Raw genomic sequence first — 17,949 nt, forward strand, 5'->3', positions numbered from 1 at the left:
CTTTTCAACAAATGGGCTGGGAAAAACTGGATATCTTCAAGTAGATGAAGTAGATGAGTGGAACTAAGACCCTATATCTCATCCTGAGTAGAAACCAGCTCTAAATGGGTCAAAGGCTATTGACTGTTAGTCCTGAAACAGTGATGGAGGGAGACATGGGGAAGCACTTGAAAATAAAGGCATTGGCAGAAACCATGTAGAAGTCCATGATCCTTGCTGCCTCTGACTGTAAAAGGCAAAAAAACTTTTTCTGCAGTGGTGTCTGTCGATGATTACAGACTCACAGGTGAGAATGGGAGACACAGAAGGCGTCAGTGACAACCTCTCCCCACTACTCCCCACCCCCCCAAAAAAAAACCCAAAAACAGTCTCAACAGGAAAACACTGAAGTCTTAAAAATTGTGATAGGGACCCTAAAGTGTAGATCTTCACAGAGGATGGCTTCTGGAAGGGGTCAGAGCAGAGAAGGACTCAGTTTTCTTCAGGGAGCTGGCCCCTGAGAGTTTGACTGTGCCCAGTGAGTATATGGGCAACACAAACTGGACTTGGGGCTTTTTAAAATTTGTTTTTGGTGTTTTGTTTTCTCTCTTTTTTTTCTTGTTTTGTTTTGTTTTTTGTTTTGTTTTTGTTTTTCGAGACAAGGTTTCTCTGTGTAGCCCTGGCTGTCCTGGAACTCACTCTGTAGACCAGGCTGGCCTCGAACTCAGAAATCCGCCTGCCTCTGCCTCCCGAGTGCTGGGATTAAAGGCGTGCGCCACCACCGCCCGGCTTGTTTTCTCTTTTTAAGATTTATTTATTTTATGTATATGAGTACACTGTAGCTGTACAGATGTTTGTGAGCCTTCATGTGGTTGCCTGGGAATTGAATTTTAGGACCTCTGCTCAGGTCTGGTCGACCCTGCTCGCTCACTCCCTGCTTGCTCTGGCCCAAAGATTTATTTATTATTGTATATGAGTGCACTATAGATGTCTTAAGACACACCAGAAGAGAGTGTCAGATCTCATTTCGGATGGTTGTGAGCCACCACATGGTTGCTGGGATTTGATCTCAGGACCTTTGGAAGAACAGTCAGTGCTCATACCTGCTGAGCCATCTCACCGGCCCGGTGTTTTGTTTTTTTAAAGTTTCTCCTTTTTGTCTTTGGGGAGATCATAAGGTGAGAGATGGGCCTGGGGTAATGAAAGTGACTGTGATCTGGGTGCATTATGTGAAACTCCCAAATAATCAATAAAAATATTATGTGGAGGGTGGATCTATAGGCATTGGCAAGGATTTCTGAAAGGGGCTCCAGGAATACAGGGAATAACATTATGAATCAAAAACTAGGGCCACATAAAATTAAAAGGCAAACAAACAACAGCAACAAAAAACCCTTGTAGTGCCAGCCTGCAAAATGACAGCAAATCTTTGCTCACTAAGGACATCTAGAATATATAGCGCTCAGAACACTGTATACAGAAGACCCCCCAGATGGCAAACAGGCCAATGAGATGAGCAGATGACTCTCAGAAGATGAAATACAACCAAGCACTAAGCAAAAAAAAAAATTATATATATATATATATATATTCAGCATCCATGGCCAACAAGGACACATAAATTAAAACTACTCTGAGGTCCTATCTTGCCCCCATCAGAGTGGCCATCATAAAGAGAAGCAATAACAAATGCCAGCAAGGATGTGCAGGTATGGGAATGCCTGGACAATGTACGTTAGTCCAACCATTGTGAAAATCAGTAGGGAGTTTCTGCAAATTACAAAAATAGAACTATTATATGACTTCCGAGTATATATTCAAAGAACTGTAAGTCAGCATAACACAAAAATACAGCTATGTTTATTGCAGCTGTTTATAATCATCAAGTTATAGAATTAGACTGTGAGAAATCAATACATATATTTTTCTTAAATGGGGTAAGCTGGGTGGTGGTCCTGTTATGCCTTTAATCACAGAACTCAGGAGACAGAGACAGGTGGATCTTTGAGTTCAAGGACAGCATGGTCTACAGAGTGAGTGTGAGAACAGCCAAGGCTACACAGAGAAACTCTGTCGCAAAAACAAACAAGAAAAAAGAAAAGAAAATGGAGTTTGTGTGTGTGTGTGTGTGTGTGTGTTTTATGTGTGTGTGTGTCTTTGGTTTATATTTAATTTTGAGACGTTGCTTTACATAGCCCAGACTGTCCAGGAACTTGCTATGTAGTCACCTTACATTGATCCTCCCACCTCCCTAATGCTGGGATTACAGCTTTAGGTGTGCAACATCAGGCCCATTTTATGCCCCAGTTCACAGGGATCAAAGTCTTGGACACCATGCATGATGTCTAAGCACACTGCCAAATGGACCCCAGCTCCATCCCCACAATGGAGTTATATTTAGCCATAAATAAAGATGAAATTATGAAAACTGTTAGAACTTGAGATTACGACACTGAACAAAACATATGGTACTAAAGAAGAGATTGGGGAAGGAAGGGGATTAGAGGGCAAGAGTGGTTATGGAAAGATCAATATGGCCAATAGACATGGTAAACTTTAGAGACATTTTCTGTACAAAGCCCAGCACTATGAACAACCCATACTCACCACTTTAGAATGGACTTCAGAGAGACTTGCCTTCTAGATCTGTTTTCACATCTTTGATGCCTTTCTTCACAGCCAGTGTAACACTCCAGGCAAACCTTCTTATCAGAATTTGGTCCTTGCCAGGTGTGGTGGCACACACCTTTAATCCCAGCTCTTGGGAGGCAGAGGCAGGTGGATTTCTGAGTTCGAGGCCAGCCTGGTCTACAGAGTGAGTTCCAGGCCAGCCAGGGCTACACAGAGAAACCCTGTCTCAAAAAGCAAAACAAAAAAACAAAACAAAACAGAAGTTGGCCCTTGTGAGCAAGCAAAGCTCCAAGGGAGAAAGGGGTAGGAAACCTTGGACTTGACACAGCTGATCTGTGATGTGGTGACTATCTTTCGTTTGCCTTAGCTTCAGTTTCTTCCTCTGTACTATCCAGGGGTGGAGGGGACTTCTTACTCCTTGGTGTGTTAATTGAAATGATTTGTGTCCAGTATGAGTGCACCAAAGTCAGGCATCTGGGAGTATCAGTCACAGCAAGGGAGCCACCAGTGGTCCCCTGGGAATCAGATAACCTGGGTCCCCTTGACTCAGTGAACAGTGGCTCTGGACCCTTGTCAGCACATACTTTGAAAACATCTGAGTACAGATGAGTGAGCTTTTGGGTGGCATCCTCTCTGGCATCACTGTGATCCCAGAATCCACCTGCCCCTGCCTCCCAGTGCTCAGATTAAAGGTCTGCACTGCCATGCCCAGCTTGTTTCTGGTTTTAAGTAGAGATGAGGGCCAACACAACACTGTGGTAGCCACCAAGCCTGACAACTCGAGCTCAGCCTGGGGTCCCACATGGAGAAAGGTGAGGACCTATTTCTACATGGTTTCTTCTAATCTCATGTGTCCCGTGGCACACGTGTGTACAAACCCACGGGGGAAAGAAAAAAGGATGAATGAATGTAAGTTTTAAACTTTAGGGCTGAAGTTAAGAGAACTCTCTGCTCCTGTGAAGAACTCAGGTTTAGTTCCCAGCAACCACATGGTGGCTCACGACCATCTGTAACTCTAATACCAGGGTATCCACCACCTTCTTTTGACCTCAGCTTGCACGAGGCATGCACATGGTAAATATACATACATATCAGCAAAACACATAAAGCAAATCTCCTCTTAAAACATAGATCTTGAAATTGAAAGCACCATGCTAACCTGGGTATGGCAGTGCACACTTTTAATTCCAACAGATAGGAGACCGACTGAGGTATGATAACTGCAAATTTCAGGCTAGAGAGGGCTGCATGGCCTGATTTGTATAAGAAAACACTGTCTGAAACAAAATCCAAGCCATCAAAGTTCAATTTACATTGATATCCCCCAAACTAAATATTAAGGTGCAAACATAACAAAATATGGACAATATCTATATGAATAAAAATATAGATTGGATAAAGGAAATCACATCGCTGAAGAATGGAGAGTTATTCTATGTTCATAGGCAAGAGGGCTCAGGACTGTCGAGCCATCACTTCCTCCCATCTCAATCTATGTAAATACATAAAAAATAAAACACATATCTATCATAATGAAATAAAAATCTCAGTCAGTCAGTTTTCACATTTTGACAAACTTATCCCAAAGTTTATATGCAGAGGCAAAGAACCTTGAAGGCCAGGGGCTACAGCACAGTGACAGAACGTGTGAGTCACGTGTGAGTCAATAGCTTCCATCCCAGTGGAGCAGGCAAGCAAGCAAACAATCTATTCACACGTTCACACCAACAAAACAAAGCAAAACAGCTGCAGCAACAACAACAACAACAACACACACAATGTATTAAAACAAGAAAAAGCTTTGATTTGTGTAAGAGAACCCTGGAAAAACTCATAAAGCAGAGGTTCAAGAGACTGCTAGAGATATAGGGTATATTTATTATTTATCTCTGACGGGTAGCAAACGGCCCCTCAGAACTTAGTCTGTTTAAAGAGATAGAATCATTTGTTGACACATTTCCTGTAAACAGGAATCGATATAGGGTACTATAGTGGTTAGTCTTTGTTTCCCAGTATCTGAGGTTTAGCCAAACAGTGAGGAGCTGGACTCATCAAAAGGCTCACTCACCAAGAATCTGGTGGTTAATGCTGAGATGGCCTACAATCTTCTCAGGGCTGACTAGAATGCTCACATATGACCTTACCATGCATCCTACACCCCCATCGCAGCCAGATTCCATGGGCAAACATCCCAAGAGAGAAGAAAGGGCAGAGATGAGGCCTATGTGCCTTGCACACATGTGTACGTTGCACATCATGTCGTTGCTTTGCCTGTATTCTTTTGGTAATAGCAAGATGAAGTTCTGACATGTTCACGAGGTGTGAACAGACACTCAACTCAATGGAGAAGTGTCAATGTCAGTTTGAAGGAAGTGTTTGTAAGGTGAGATTTTATAACATGCAGATATGCCATTTTGGAAAATATAATCTGCCAACAGGAGTTAAAAGTGGGGCATACTGCATGCATAGGCACACAAAGAAAGAACACTTGGCAGCTGAGGGCACCCTACCCTGCATGAAGATCTCTTTTTCACAGATTCTGCCTAATCCTAGAAATGGGAATCTGAACCACACGGTCTCCACTCACGGATGCTATGCAGAGGTGAACCTTACTGGAAGCAGGGCAATTGAGCTGGAGGCAGCCTGCCGCTGAGGGAGATTGCTCGTGTCTTCCTGCCTAACCGCAAGGATGTTGACTACCACACTTCAGCCCTTGCAGCATTCGTAGTCACCTGGCTCCGACTCATGATTAATCCATTCCTGCTTTCCAACCCACTTTCTAGCTTCAAAACTGTCCGGATGTCACGTTTGTTGTCACTTCTCTGTGTCCTAAAACTGTTTATTTATTGGTTATGTGAACTTAGGAGGAATGACAGAGAGTGAGCACGTGTGGTCAGTCCACATGCTTAACTCACTCTTCCTTCTGCCCAGTGAGCTTAGAAGCCAAGGTGAGTTCATTCTTTTCAGAATCCTTACAACGTTCCATGGTTTATTTTTGTGGCAAGAAGTGTAAATGGCCACCTGAGAATTTATACACAGTTGAGGAATACGTCGAAGCACGATGAGGGTGACTACCATCCAAAGCTCTGAGCAGAGCTTCTCTACCTCCCTAACGCTGCGACCCTTTAAAAGTTTGTTGTGTTGTGCGGTTCCCCAGTCACAAAATTGTTTTCATTGCTACCTCACAGCTGTGATTTTGCTACCCTTATGAATCGTAACGTAAATATCTGTGTTTTCTGATGGTCTCAGGAGACCCTGTGAAAGGGTCTTTCAACCCCCAAAGGAGTGGAGATCCACGGGTGGAGAAGCACTCCTCTGGAATAATGCTTTTGACGAGATAGATGGGAACCATGACTCAGTTTTTTTCTACAAACCACACAGGCTCTGGAGAAAGAAGACAGGAAAGAGAAAAGGAAGAAAACAATAGAAGGAGAGGAGGAAAGAGAATGGGAGGAAGGAAGGCGGGAAGAGAGGCTAGAAGGGGGAAAAGGAAGAAGGGACGCGAGAGAGAAATGAGTGAGGGAGAAAGAAAAATGAGATTAATTATCATGTTTTGTTTGATTCAACATATAATCACTATGGTAGCGCATGCCTTTAATCCCAGCACTCGGGAGGCAGAGGCAGGCGGATTTCTGAGTTCGAGGCCAGCCTGGTCTACAAAATGAGTTCCAGGACAGCCAGGGCTACACAGAGAAACCCTGTCTCGAAAAACCATAAAAAAAAATGTATTAATGCAACAGTTACATTTTGGGGGGATATTAATTTCTAAATGCCGTGTGGTTCTCACTCCTAGTGCATCTCCTGTCTTAACTAGCTGCATTTCAAATGTTCACTCAGCTCACCATGTGTTAGTGACCACCACACTGGACAGTTAAATCCGCAAAGTAATTAATGTCTTGAAGGAGACAACTGTCAGCTTTCATGAAACAGAATCCACCCTGGGCCTACCCTGGACAGGGTATATTACACAGAGACCTGGCCATGAAGAGCCTGCTAGTGTATCTGAAGGGGCAGACTACAATCCCAACAGGATCATGACACTCTTACATTAATAGCTAATCATTTCACTTGCACCGCTGTATCAATGATCTTGTTTTGTGTTTTCTTTTCTTCTTTCTTTTTAGTTTGAACTTTTGAGACAGGGTTTCACTATGTAGCCCTAGCTGGCCTAGAACTTGCTATGTAGACAACACTGACCTCGAACTTGCAGAGATCTGTCTGCTTCTGCCTCCCAAGTGCTCATAAAGGTGTGTGCCACCACACTGGCCATTTCTTACTTTTAAAATTCCCTGTAATCCCTGATCCTCTGGCATCCTGGAGGTCTTGACGACCACAGAGGCTGTCCTTCCCAGAGCTAGCCAGTTTCTAAAGAGAAAAGGAATAGCAAGCCATTCCTGTGCAAAATGAATCAATCAGAAGCCCAAACTATATCTCCTCTGCCTTTTACATCCACCCCACTATTCCCCACCCTGCTCACCCCAGGAAGCCGTGGTCCCTTATGTGATCTGGGGACACTGCAGTTTCCCACCCTGGCCAATGCCAAACTCTCAGACCCTGCCTCACCTGCTCCATCCCACAGAAAACACAGTAAGACTCGTGTTGGCATTCAATCCCTTTGTCTCCTGACCAGCTCCCCCTCCACCCACGCCCCTCACCCCACGTCTTCCCATGGGACCCTGCCTGTGCTATGACCTGTTTCTGAGCACAATAAACTTCTTCCTTGTCATGACCACTTCTGTCTCAATATGTCACCTGATTAAAACCAATCCTTGAGTACACTTTAAAACAAACATTGCCCACTTCACAAGGTTTCTGAGTACACAGGGAAAGCCCTCCTCCTATTTGCCCAGTTATTCCTGATGGCCCTTGAATAGTTTCTATCTTGTTTGTTTGGAGGTTGTTTGTTTGTTTGTTTGTTTGTTTTGTTAGGTTTTTTTCCTTTAAACTTTTTTAAAAGATTTATTTTATGTATATGAGTACACTGTAGCTGTCTTCAGATATACCAAAATAGGGCATCAGATCCCATTACCAATGGCTATGAGCCACCATGTGGTTGCTGGGAATTGAATTCAAGACCTCTGGAGGAGCATCCAGTGCTCTTAACCACTGAGCCATCTCTCCAGCCCCCTCTTATTTAGTCCTTATTCATAATCATACACTTAATTCTGCGATCCAGCTAGACTTGGAGGGGGATGAGGAAAAGTTGGACCACAGAGGACTCTTGTGAGACCACAAAGCTTATGGGATGTAGATGGAGCGGAGGGTGCTCTCCTGAGCTGCAGGAGTGGTCAGTGGTTGAGATACACACAAGTCAAAAGCATTAGCGCTGTCCACAGTGAGCACTGTAGGCCTCCTGCTGGCTGTGCCGTTCCTGTACCCATAGTGCTCCACGGCTTCCACATTGAACGTTCATGCCACTGTGCCCTTTCCCAGCACATACCTGCCATCTAACCTCTCAGTCTTGGCAGTGAGAGGGAGAACTAGGAACCACTTAGACTTGGTCCAGCATTGGCCACACACAAGATCCCATGACCTGTATGCTTCAGAATGACATTTGCAGCCTCAAATTTCTCCTCGTCGATGGACTTGCTGCCAGTGACACATGGTATGGGTGGTCATGTATGTGAAGCCGCCACCCTAGCACATGCATCCTGGAATAATTCTGTCAAAGCAGCAACCCTTGTACCCAAATCCTTTCTCTTAATGTTCAGAGCAGAAGGGTTTTACTGGAAAGAGATAGCACCAAGGGCTCCACAGCCACAGTGAAGTTGAAGAGCAGAGAAAAGTTAGCTGGCCATGATTGACAGCTACAGGGGACCTCGACATCTGCTTGGCCTTGTCTTAGTTTTCAATAACTCTTTCCAGAGTTGCTTTAGTTATATTTAAGCACATGCAAATATTTCCTCCCTCTTTACGAGAAGAAGGAAAAAAAGGAGGAAGAAGAAGAAAAGGTGGAAGAGCAAGAAGGCTAGAAGAGGAAGATGGAGTCTCTGGAACTGGAATTACGGATGCTTGCGAGCTACCATGAGGGCATTGCGAACCAAATCCAGTTTGTGAGCTGCCAGGTGGGTGCTAGAAACTAAACTCAGGTGCTCAGCAGGAGCAGCAAATGCTCTTAGCTGCTCAGCCACCTCTCCAGCCCCACACTCATAGTTATAGCTGCTAAAAATGTATTATTATATAGATTTATCTATTTTGTGTCTGTCTTTGTGGCGTGTGTGTGTGTGTGTGTGTGTGTGTGTGTGTGTGTGTGTGTGTACCATGTGCATGCCTAGCACCCACGGAGGTCAGAAAAGGTCATTAGATTCATTGGATCTCCCTGGAACTGGTGTGAGGGAGAGTTGTAAGCCACCGTGTTCCTCTGCAAGAGTCACAAGTGCACTTTACTAGAGAGCCATCTCTCTAGCCCCTTGGTCTTTTCTAAGTTATTTGTCTGTGTGTATGTGCACATGAGTGCAGACGCTTACAGAGGCCAAAGGCATCAGATACCCCTGAAGACCTTGGAGATGGAGCCACAAGACATGGAAACAGAACTTATGTCCTCTGGAAAAGCAGTTCATGCTCTTAATCACTGAGGCAACTCTCCAGAACTTTTATAATTTTTTAATAATTCTTTAACTTTTGAGGTTATGATTACATCATTTCCCTTCTCTATTCCCTGGAGATCCTCTCAAATACCTCTCATGCTCTCTTTCAAATAAATTCAGGGACTCTGTATTTTCATTAATTATTGATACAGTGACTCTGTGTGTGTGTGTGTGTGTTCCTAAATACATAAGTGCAACCTGTTCAGTCTGTATAATGTTACCTTGAATGATTATGTTTTCAGGGCTGAAAATTTGATATTGGATAATCAGTTGGTGTGCTCTTCCCTGGGGAAGACTATTTCTCCCATTTGCACTCCTTAGTTGCTTATAGATCTTTCTCCTTTGTTCAGGATTGTGGTCTTGTGACTCTCCTGCCACACATGTTAGCATGGCTGCTAGTGTCACCCTAATTCAGCACCTGTTTAGGCAGTGAGGTTGGTTGACCTCTTGGGTGAAGTTTCTGACATTCCTAGGAGACTCGATGTCACAGTAAACCCCTTTTACCTCTGGCTCTTATGGACTTTCTGTCTCCTCCTTTGCAATAATCCCTACAGCTTAGATACAAGGAGTTGTGTTGTAGATGTATCAGGTGGGACTGGACTCCACAATTCTACATTTTGATTGGTGGTGATTCTCTGTAAGAGAACTTTCCTTGATGAGGGGTGAGGGCTACACTCACCTGCGGGTGTAAAGATAAATTTTTCGAATGAAGTTAGGGATTATGCTGGTTCAAAGAAGTGAGGTTGTAAGTTCTCCTCAAAGGCATCTGTCAAGGTTTCGATATGCTTGGATCCGGCACTGGCACTATTTGGAGGTGTGGCCTTGTTGGAGTAGGTGTGTCACTGTGGGTGTGGGCTTAAGACCCTCACCTTAGCTGCCTGGAAGTCAGTCTCCCACTAGCAGCCTTCAGATGAAGATGTGGAACTCTTAGCTTCTCCTACACCATGACTGCCTATGCCTGCCTAAATGCTGCCCTGCTTCCCCCTTGATGTACCTGTAAGCCACCCCAATTAAATGTCCTTTGTAAGACTTGCCTTGGTCATGGTGTCTGTTCACAGCAGTAAAACCCTAACTAAGACAGCATCTGAAGCTAGAATCACCTGGTGATGGTACTAGGATCAGAACTCAGGTCTTCCAAAAGACCTGTTCTTTCTCTCTCTCTCTCTCTCTCTCTCTCTCTCTCTCTCTCTCTCTCTCTCTCTCTCTCTCTCTCTCTCCCTCTCTCTCTCCCTCCCTCCCTCCCTCCCTCCCTTCCTCCCACTCTTATTTACTTTATGTATGAGGATGTTTTATTTGCATGTACATCTATCTGAACACCAGAAGAGGTCATCTGATCCCATGATACTACAGTTATAGATGGCTATGAGCCACCATGTAAGTGCTGGGAATTGAACTCAAACCTCTGAAAGAGCTCTTTAGCACTGAGCCATCTCTCCAGCTCCTTATTAATATCTTTTTAAACAAACAAACAAACAAACAAACAAAACCTTGTTTTTGTCTTATACACATCTTCAACAAAACTCCTGCACCTAAGGGGATGGGGGACAGATATAGACAGGCTGTGAGAACTAAAGGAACAGGAAGTCTATAAGATTGTATCTCTTGAAAATGATAGAGAAGCTACACCCATGATGATACCCCAGCCATAGGCTTCCTAAACAAGACCAGAGCAATAACATCAATAGACATGCTAATAATGATGAAGGGGAAAATATCAATGTCCCAGACAGAAAATTACAGGCGATTAGTAACTGCTGAGAGGAGGGATTAAGACAGGATGGTGGGGGGAGTCATGGGAGAGGTTGGAGGGAGAAAAGGGAAGGGTGAAAATTATGTAATTATGTTTCAATTAAAACTCTTAAATAAATAAATTAAAATATTATAATTTTCATAGTTGTGGAATCATGTAATTATCTCTTGTAACCAGTAGATACTGGCTTCTGTCTCTTTGGTGGATAGTGGGTGCTCCAGTGCTAGGGAGCACGCTAGCCAAGCACTCTACCATAGAGATATATGGCCATCCCTTTAAATTATGAGGGAGCTGGAGAGATGGCTCAGAGGTTAAGAACACCAGCTGCTTTTCTAGCTGTTCTGAGTTCAATTCCCAGCAATCACATGGTGGCTCATAATCATCTATAATGAGATCTGGTGCCCTCTTCTGGCATGCAGGCATACATGAAAGCAAAATGTTGTAAACATAAATAAACAGATTTTAAAATATACATTGATTTTTGAAATAGGGTCTGACCACTTTGGTTCCCATTGAACTCATGATTCTCCAGTTGCAGTCTCCCACGTGCTGGGATTCTAGGCTTACAGAACCAGGCCCAGATATGGTGTGTCTTTTGAAGACTTGAACAGTCATTTTTACTGTACAAATTCACAGGGTAGAATTGCTTTATCATCGCACTCCATATATTTAACTTGAGCGAGTTCAGTCAAATGGTTTTCCAAAGTGCATGAGCTAAAAAAACGTGATCATTCCAGTAGCGGCCCCCGCCCACATTTAGGAAGTTTTCTGACCCACGTGCGTGTGTAACACTTCAGCCATTCTTGTAGGTGCAAATGCAAATCAGATTTTATCATTGTCATAAATCATGGAAAGAATTAGTCATCTTCTGTAGCAGATGCTGCCAGTGCCCTGCCCACGTTCCCTGGGATCCCTTTTACAGTGCCGCTGTTACAGGTGAGGCTGCTCAAGACTCACGTTTGCACCATTATGCAGAGTAGCAATTCTGGTTCTCAACCTATGGGTCTTGACCCCCGTCGGGACCTTGAATCACCTTTGCACAGGGGTCACATATCAGATAGCCTGTATGTCAGATATTTACGTTATGATTCATAATAGTAGCACAGTTGCCGTTATGAAGCAGCAACAAAGTAATTTTATGGTTGGGAGTCACCACAACATGAGAGACTATGTTAAAAGGTCCCCGCATTACAAGGTTGAGAACCACTGACACAGAGATTGCTTCTGGGCAAGGAAACACGGTTTTGACACTGGCCCTAGGAAACGCACATCATTTCCTCCACTGAACATTCCCCAACACAGTATTTTCTTCTTTGTCACTAAGAACCTGACCGGAGATGCCTTTGTGACATCCATTTCTCCATCCTTCTTTGTCAAGCTCGTACTCCCTGGGTATGGTCTAGTTGATTGATGGCAACTACTAAAAACCTATTAGTTTTCTACTTTTGAGTAGTGGCTGAAACAATCATGGAAGATGAGTAGGGAATGACAAAAGTCAGGGCTGGTGAGATGGCTCAGTGGTTAAAAAAAAGCACAGACTGCTCTTCCAGAGGACCTGAGTTCAAGTCTCAACAACCGAGTGGTGGCTCACACTATCTATAATGGGATCCGATTGATGCCCTCTTCTGGTTGTCTGAAGATAGCCACAGTGTACTCACCTACGTTAAAAAAAAAAAAAAAAAAAAAAAAGAGAGAGAGAGAGAGAGACAAAAATCAAAGTGGTTCCTGGAGTAGAGTGGATGAAGGCTACTTGATCCAAAATCCCCACCAATGCTGGCTGCAATAGGGACTCAAATCAACGTTTACCACACTCGTTCTTACCCAAAGGCCAAGAAGCCACACAACTCATATTTACAGATGTACAAAATATGAATTGACTTAGTCTGAGAGTGTATGGCCTGTGATAATTGAACTTCTCATTCCCATCATCTTATTCTAACCAATTTTCTATCGCCTTTCTAACTTGATTTACTTATTGGATCCCTGAAGGATCTTGCTACTCGACAGCTGGTCTTCTTCTGAGTCTTTTGTTTGTTTGAGACAGGGTTTCATTATGTAGCACAGGCTGGCCTGGAATTTTCTATATAGACCAGGTTGGCCTTCAACTCTCAGAAATCTGTCTGCCTCTGCTTCCTGAATGCAAGGGCAGAAGGTATGTGTTCCCATGCCTGGCCCACCTTAAGGCATTTTAAAGATGATCTTTTAAATGCCTAGTTAAACAGGTCACTAGAAAGATGACCTTTGAATTTTGTTCCACTTAATTTCAGATGTGTCTTTTTGTGAAGAGCTTATAAGTGACATTGAAACAGACCAAGAGTCTTTGTCTTTTAAAATGAGAATTTAGAATTTCGTTGTAGTTTGTAAGTTCATTTGTTTTGTTTTTAAGACAGGGCTTCACTGTGTAGATCCGTCTGTCTGTCTTGGAACTCACTGTGTAGACCAAGCTGGACTCAAACTCATAGAGATTCAGCTGCCTTTGCCTCTGCCTCTCAGGTGCTGGGATTAAAGGTCTATGCCCAGTTGAAAATATAGACATTTTAATCTTTATTTTTGAAAAGTAAACAGTCTGAGGGCATAGAGGGAAGGCTCAGCAGGTAAAACCACTGGCTGCTCTTCCAGAGGTCCTGAGCTCAATTCCCAGCAACCACATGGTGGCTCACAACCACCTGTAATGGGATCTGATGCCCTCTTCTGGCATTTGGACCTACATACAGACAGGGTACATAAATACATAAATATATAAATATTTTTAAAAGAATGCAGTTTTAGACTCACAGAAAAAAATGCAGGAGTGTTACAGTGTTTACATACATCCTATGCCCGATGTCCCCGTTCTTTTTATTTAATGTTTTAATTTTATAAGTATATGTTTGTGCCAGAGTATAGGGGTGCCACATGAGTTCAGGAGCCCGTGAAGGTCAGAAGAGGACACTGAGTCCTTTAGAACTGCAGTTACAGACATGTGAGCCACCATGTGGGAACTAAGTACTGAGCCCAGTCTTCTGCAAGAAATGTTAGCTCTCTTAACAGCTAAGCCATCTCAAGTTCCCCACTTCCCCTGCTCTTAACCAGTAACATGGTACATCCATCCCAACCAGTGGGCTGGTATAAATATGCTGTTGATGGCTAACGTCCATGTTTTATTCCTCTGTTCTGTGATCCCACCAGGTCAGTGCATCCCTGTTAGCTGTGGTGTCTCTGTAAGTGTCTCTACACTGCTTAATGTTTCTGGGGTCTTACTTGTTTGCTTGTAATGACATAAGTCATGTTTGGGGGGTGTTGGGTAGGTCTTGGGTAGTTTTCCTCACACCAGGGCTATGGCTTTGGAAGTGGAAGATTGTAGAGGTAAAGATCTGGCACATATGTTAAGTGCTCACTGTCTGCCATAGTGTGGATCTACAATGTTCTCCAAAGGGCTATGTGCCCCCAGTCTCTGTACTTTTGGGTGCAAGTTGCCTTTAGGAGGCAGGACCTACTGGAAAGGTTGGTTAGAGATGAGCCCTTGAAGTGGGTATGGAGGCCTGACCTCTCCCAAGTCCTTTGTTAATTTTCCTTCTTCCCAGCAACCATAAAATAAAGACATCTGTGAAGGAAGGACCGCACTCTCCAATCTAGCAAGGTCAGGAAGCCCTAAAATCATAGGTCCCTAAGTCTGCTTCCAAGGGGGCTGGAGAGATGGCTCAGTAATTAAGAGCACTGGCTGGTTGCTCTTCCAGAGGACCTGGGTTCAATTCCCAGCCCCCACATAGCAATTTGTATCTGTCTGTAACTCTAGTGCCAGGGGTCCTAGCACCCTCACACAGACATACATGCAGGCAAAATACCACATAATAGTAAATAAATCTTTTTATAAAAATATACTTTCGGGGCTGGAGAGATGGCTCAGCGGTTAAGAGCACTAACTGTTCTTCCAGAGGTCCCGAGTTCAATTCCCAGCAACCACGAGGTGGTTCACAACCATTTGTAATGGGATCCGATTGATGCCTTCTTCTGGTGTGTCTGAAGACAGCTACAGTGTACTCATATACATTAAATAAATAGTAAATAATTTAAAAATAAAAAATATGCTTTTTGCTTAACCCGTTTAAGGCAAATTCTCAAATATAAGCTTGAATAACCTTGAATATAAACATGTTCACCTTTAAGTGAATTACAGTCATAAAAATGACCTAGAGACCATGCCAGAAGGATCGGGACATGTGTTTAGTGGCTTGTAGTTTGTGGCTGACTCCAGTTCCTCAGTCCAGATCTGCCCTGGGTGGCTGTCCACTCTGATTTAGCTGGCTGTTGCAGAATCTCACAGAGCCCACTCTTAACATTGAGTTTTAGACAAGTGTGTGTAAAATAGAAAGGGGATCCTGGTGAACCCTTGAAGTGGAAGAAGAGGCAGAAGGAGAGGGCAAAGTGGTACATATGAGAAAGACTGACAGACTATTGTGGCTTTGAAGAGGAGCCAACCAAAGCTGAAGATTCAAAACAGGAAAGGATATCGATTCTGTCTTAAAGCATCCACATAAAAACCTCGGCTTTGCCGACTGGAACACTGAGGTGAGAACTGCTAGACTTCTGACCTCCAGAGCTGTTAGATAATCAGCCAGAGTTGCATAAAACCACCATACCTTCTGCCCTAGAGGCTCACACTCGTGATCCCAGCAACTAGGAGGCTGGGGTAGGAGGATTGACACAAGTCTGAGGCTAGCCTCAAGGGAGACCTCTACATAGATAGTCCCAATCTCTAAACAGAAACAAACAAAACCCCAGAATATTAACATAAAAAAGGGAGGCCGGGCGGTGGTGGCGCATGCCTTTAATCCCAGCACTTGGGAGGCAGAGGCAGGCGGATTTCTGAGTTCGAGGCCATCCTGATCTACAAAGTGAGTTCCAGGACAGCCAGGCTATACAGAGAAACCCTGTCTCAAAAAACAAAAACAAAAAAAAAAAAAAAAAAAGGGAGCGAAAGACCTGCCAGAGGGCAGGGCTTGAAGAACACACAAGGCTTACAGTTGAAAATCCTAGAGTCAGCCTAGAAAGATGGTTTAAGGGCACTCGTTGCTCCTGCAAAGGATTCAGGGTCAGCCTCCAGCACCCACTTTGAGCAGCACACAACCATCTGTAACTCCAGCTCCCTCTTCTGGTCTCCTATGGCAACCACACCCACTGACATTTACTCACACATACACATGAAATGAATTAAAAAATTTTTTAAATTTTTTATTAGATATTTTCTTTATTTACATTTCAAATGTTATCAGCTTTCCTGGTTTCTCCTCCAAAAACCATCTATCTCATCCCCCCTCCCCCTGCTCCCCAACCCACCCACTCCCTCTTCCCTATCCTGGCATTCCCTTACTCTCAGGCATCAAGCCTTCTCAGGAAGAGGGCCTTTTCAGGACCAAGGGCCTCTCCTTCCATTGATGTCTGACAAGGCCATCCTCTGCTACATATGTGGCTGGAGCCATGGGTAGAATCTTTTTTTTGTTTGTTTTGTTTTTGTTTTTGTTCTTTTCGAGACAGGGTTTTTCTGTGTAGCCCTGGCTGTCCTGGAACTCACTCTGTAGACCAGACTGGCCTCAAACTCAGAAATCCGCCTGCCTCTGCCTCCGCCTCCCAAGTGCTGGGATTAAAGGGGCGTGTGCCACCACCGCCTGGTGGGTAAAATCTTTTAAAATGCATTGGAGGGCCATGCCTTTGAAATGGGTCACTAGAGAGACACTGGAGAAATACACTTATCACCTCAACCCTTCATACACGATGTTTGTCATTCATTTAGAACGAGGGGCTGAAGACATTGCTCAGTTGGCAGAGGGCTTGACTAACATTCTGGAAGCCCTGCGTTCAGTCCTCAGTACTGAATAAAACTGAGTGTGATGTCGCATACCTGTAATTCCAATACTGGGAAGATAGAGGAAAGAGGATATCAGAAGTTCCAGGTCGGGCTGGAGAAATGTCTCAGTGGTTAAGAGCACTGACTGCTCTTCCAGAGATCCTGAGTTGAAATCCCAGCAACCACATGGTGGCTCACAACCATCTGGGATCTGATGGTTGGGATCTGATGCCCTCTTTTGATGTGTCTGAAGACAGCTACAATGTACTTATATATAATAATAAATAAATAACAAAAAATAAAAATGACCTAGAGACCATGCCAGAAGGATCGGCACATGTGCTTAGGGGCTTGTAGTTTGTGGCTGAGGGAGGGAGGGGAGGGGGAGGGGAAGGGGAAGGGAGGGGAAGGGGGAGGGGAAGGAGGAGGAGAAGAAGAAAGAAGGAGGAGGAGGAGGAGGAGGAGTTGGAGGAGGAGAAGGTCTCCTGGGCATGATGGTGCACACCTTTAATCCCAGGGCTTGGGAGGCAGTGTATCAATGAGGTAGGCTTTGAGGTTTCAATAGCAAATACGGAGCCCAGAGCCCTTCTCCTTGAAGGGACCCGTGTACTGTGTGGCTTCCCTCTGGACCCCAGATTAGGCACAAACCACATCCAAACACCAATTTCCAAACACAAAGAGATCAACCTTTATTCATTAAGGTAAAAAGACAGGGCAGCTGACTCTAAGTCAGGCAGAAACAGCAGCAAATAACTTTGCAGCTGTTGACTTTAAAAGGGAAAAGGGGGAGGTCTGCTTAGAATGAGTTACGATGGGTTGGTGGGTTCTAGTTAGCTATTTTAGTTATGGTAGTCAAAACTGTGTAGCTTGATTGAGAGACCTTGGTGTTTTGATAGTTGGACCTTCAATCTCAGGAATGAGTGAGGCATAACAAAGTGGCCGAATAAGGGGCTAGACCTTGGTGACTAGCTATGGGTATGTAACTATTTATTTGGCAAGAGAGAGGGAAGGTGGTAAGAGGAAAGACCTGGTGGTGTCAAGTTTGCCTCTGTTAGGCTTTCACTCTGTCACTCTGTACAGATTGAGATGTAGGCCTTAGCTCCTGTTTCCATGCCTGCCTGCATGCTGCCATGCTTCCAGCCACTATGATAACAGATTGAACCTCTGAACCTGTAAGC

Source organism: Mus caroli, unplaced genomic scaffold (genome assembly GCF_978045245.1).
Source record: "Mus caroli unplaced genomic scaffold, Mus_caroli_1 scaffold_2, whole genome shotgun sequence".
In the NCBI taxonomy this organism is placed as follows: domain Eukaryota; kingdom Metazoa; phylum Chordata; class Mammalia; order Rodentia; family Muridae; genus Mus; species Mus caroli.